The sequence below is a fragment of the Ostrea edulis genome, chromosome 4 (assembly GCF_947568905.1).
Source record: "Ostrea edulis chromosome 4, xbOstEdul1.1, whole genome shotgun sequence".
Lineage (NCBI taxonomy): Eukaryota > Metazoa > Mollusca > Bivalvia > Ostreida > Ostreidae > Ostrea > Ostrea edulis.
Genome location: NC_079167.1, coordinates 52,690,243 through 52,694,812, shown reverse-complemented (window position 1 = coordinate 52,694,812; position 4,570 = coordinate 52,690,243).

Below are 4,570 nucleotides of genomic sequence, written 5' to 3'. Positions count from 1 at the left end.
TAAATTACATGTAACGTCGTTTACAATTTGTTTCCGTCTCGTCAACACGGCTTCAGTAGGTCGTCAAGATACATACGGATAATTATGTTTTTATTTTCGGTATATTTTGTTAGTCTGTAGTTTTTCATCAATGAATGTAATGTGTAAAACACTGCACTAAATGGTACCAACATTCCGATTTCATATTATTTAGCATCATGGTCGGATTAACCCGATTAAATCTATTGGAATAGGAACTGACATTTATTTAAGATGGATTTTTGTGCAAATCTTTAAAATCAACTGTCGGAATTTAAAGTCCCATGGGTTATAATGCTCACCCAAAGTACTTAGGGGTATTTTTATTCCTTTACATAATTTTTTTTTTTTTTTTTTTTTTTTTTTACAAGTAATGTAATGGCATATTTGCATCTTCACAATTAAAATCTACATACAATGGCATCTAGAGAAAATAGATACGATATATATTATATATATATATATATATATATGTCCATGCCCAATTTGTGCCATCCAGATGACAACATATTTTTCTGACAAGTCGACATAAAGATCTGAGAAGTCAACATAATCATCTGACAAGTCGACATCAATTTCCAGTAAGTCGTCATAATTATCTGACAAGTCGACATGATCATCTCACAAGTCGACATGTTGACTTGTCAGAAAATTATGTCGACTTGTCAGATAATTATGTTGACTTGTTAGGAAATTATGTCGATTTGTCTCAGTCAGATGTCATGATGACAAGTAGATGACAATTAGTGGAATTAACACGAGTAAATAACAAAATACTGAGTTCCTAGTCATGGTGATTAATTTCTGACAAGTCGACATAAAGATCTGACAAGTTGACATTAATATATGACAAGTCGACATAAAGATCTGACAAGTGGACATAATTATCTGACAATTGATGGCAGAGATATGCCACCATAAAAGTTTTGTGATTAGTGTCCTTATTTTGTTATCATAAGCAAGAATGATCTTGGGACAAGTTTTCTGCTGTTCTAAAGTTATAGGTAGAACTCATGGCGAGGCTTTAGATTTAGGAAGATTTCCAGAAACTGACTTAGGACTAAGCTGTGTCCTAAGACAGACTTAGGATATATCTTAGGCTTATGATAGCTTCGTAAACACACCTGTTGTTGTTCTTGTATTGACTATAATAAAGACGCTGCAAAACTGCATCTCTTTACCAGAGAGCTACAGACCCACCATTACAAAACACTAAACTTAGGACACACTAATATCTTCGATCATAAAAGCAATTCAAATGAAAAAACTAAATGATATAACCGACTGCTATTGTAGGAAAGCAATAATGTTATTTCTAGCATTAACTTACTCATAGACCTACCAATCAGAAATCCCTATCATCAAAAATTCAATATATTCTTTCACAGTTTACAGAATTGTTAATTCCTATACACACAAGACATAACCTACAGAATCGCCAATTCCTATACACACAGAAAATAAAATCTACAGAATCGCTAATCCCTATACACACAGAAGAGAAAATCTACAGAATCGCTAATCCCTATACACACAGATATAAAATCTACAGAATCGCTAATCCCTATACACACAGAAAATAAAATCTACAGAATCGCTAATCCTTATACACACAGAAAATAAAATCTACAGAGTCGCTAATCCCTATACACACTGAAAATAAAATCTACAGAATCGCTCATCCCTATACACACAGATAATAAAATCTACAGAATCGCTAATCCCTATACACACAGAAGACAAAATCTACAGAATCACTAATCCCTATACACACAGAAAACAAAATCTACAGAGTCGCTAATCCCAATACAAACTGAAAATAAGATTTACAGAATCGCTAATCCCTATACACACAGAAAATAAAATCTACAGAATCGCTAATCCCTATACACACAGAAGACAAAATCTACAGAATCGCTAATCCCTATAACCACAGAAGACAAAATATACAGAATCGTTAATCCCTATACACACAGAAAACAAATCTACAGAATCGCTAATCCCTATACACACAGAAAGTAAAATCTACAGAATCGCTAATCCCTATACACACAGAAAACAAAATCTACAGAATCGATAATCCCTATCCACACAGAAAATAAAATCTACAGAATCGCTAATCCCTATACACACAGAAGACAAAATCTACAGAATCGCTAAAGGCTCTTTTATACTGAGCGCGAACGCGAACGCGACCACTGCGAGTTTTCACGCGACTTTCCGCGCGATTCATTGTTCGTATTGAAAGCGGTAATACTCGTGGAAATTCGCAGATGACACGAGGTCATTTATGTTTTGGCCATGGCGAGCTACATATCTTCATTTATATCATAAATAATTGGATGTTCCTCGATTAAGAGAATGAGTTGTTCTGTTCTGTCACCTGGCATGATGAAGCCTGAATTGTCACAGACAAGTATGATTTTTGACCTCACATTCTGATTGGCTAATGAAAATTGTTCGCGCGGTCTTTTCCCAAAAATTCGCTCTGGAGGCTATCTCCGCGGTGTTCCGCGCGGACATGAATTCGGCCGCGTTCGCCGTCAGTATAAACAACATCATTTAAAATGAAGTTAAGCAATCCAATGCGAACGCCGCGTTCGCGGTCGTGTTCGCTGTCGCGTTCGTGTTCGCGCTCAGTATAAAAGGGCCTTAATCCCAATACACACAGGAAACACAATCTACAGAATCGCTAATCCCTATACACACAGAAAATAAAATCTACAGAATCGCTAATCCCTATACACACAGAAAATAAAATCTACAGAATCGCTAATCCCTATACACACAGAAAACAAAATTTACAGAGTCGCTAATCCCTATACACAAGTAAGACCAAAAAAATCACTCATATGGAGACGTTACCATTGACGGTGAAGTGCTGCAAAATTTAGTCTTATGCTTGGCGCTTATGGCCTTTGAGTAGGGAGAGAACTTGATCGTGCCACATTTGCTGTGACACGGCCTAGGTTTTTTAGTTCTCACCCGAAGAACCGTCCCATTTAGTAGCTTCTTACGACAAGCAAGGGGTACTGAGGACCTATTCTAACCCGGATCCCAACGGGAAGACTTTGGAATGAAGTGAAGAAGGAACAAAAATGGAAATGTTAAAGCAAAGGGACTAAAATGTGTGGATTCTGTATCATAATGATATACATGTATATGAAAGACAAACATTCAAGAATTCATCTAGATCAGTTGCAAAATACGATTTTTGTTGGTTGGTTTTGTCTTTTAGAAACTGAAACCATTATCAATTTTTATGTAGCAATAGTTGAAAAAAAATTAAAGTTATGGTTGGGCGGAAGAACTAAAACCTCAGCTTTTGTTTATGAGGGTACGGTTAAAATTCAACTTTCAGGAAACATGACAGAGAAACAAGAGGCGAGACAGAGAAATGAGAGACCCACGGGATATTACTCGTGCAATGAAGCCAGGACTGTCCAACTAACTTAAGACTTTCTCCCAGTGGCCTTTACTTTCTACAAATCCCGTGCACCATTGCGCAGGCAAACAGAGTGATTTCTGCGGATCAAGGAAACATGAAGATACTGTTCGAGATCTCAAGGACCCTCTCTAAAAAAAAAAAAAAACAACCACCCAGCTAACCTGGTCTACAAAGCCATCAAGTCACTCAAGTGATGTTACGTTTGTATTTATTATACCCGCACTTTCTAAAGAAAGTTCGGATATATTGTTGTTACCCTGGTCCGTCCGTCTGTCACACTTTCTTCTTCCTCAAACTGCTCTTTTATTTCAAGTGGTAACCAATTGATCTTTTGGAATATGATAGGTGGTGTACTGTAGATATATGATAAGGTTTTAGAATATTCAATTTTACCCTGGGGGCAAAACGAGGGTAAAACAATGACGGTTTTTTTTCCAACAAAAACCTGGTTCCCAGAACTCCTCCTACATTTCATACAGTAGCCCAATCATCTTTTGGAAGATGTGCAATAAGGTTTCGGAATTTTCATTTTCACCCTGGGGGCCAAATGGGGGTCGTAAATGATGCTTTTTAACACAACCCTGGTTCCCAGAACTCCTTTTACAATTTACACAGTAGCCTAATAATCTTTTGGAAAATGATTGCTGGTGTCCTGTAGATGTGCAATAAGGTTTTGGAATCTTCATTTTCACCCTAGGGATCAAATTGGGGTCGAAAAATGATGATTTTGTACCAAAAAAACCCTGGTTCCCAGAATTCCTCTTACATTTTACATAGTAGCCTAATAATCTTTTGGAAAATGATTGCTGGTGTCCTGTAGATGTGCAAAAAGGTTTTGGAATTTTTATTTTCACCCCTGGGGTCAAATGAGGGTTGAAAAATGACATTTTTGCACAAAAGAACACTCAGGTCCCCAGAACTCTTTTTACGTTTTAAGCAGTATCCTAATAATCTTTAGGAAACTGGTTGCTGGTGTCCCGTAGATGAGCAATAAGGTTTTGGAATTTTTATTTTTGCCCTGGGGGCCAAATGGGGGTCGAAAATGATGATTTTTGTACAAAAAAAACCTTGGTTCCCAGAACTCCTCTTACAATTTATGCATTA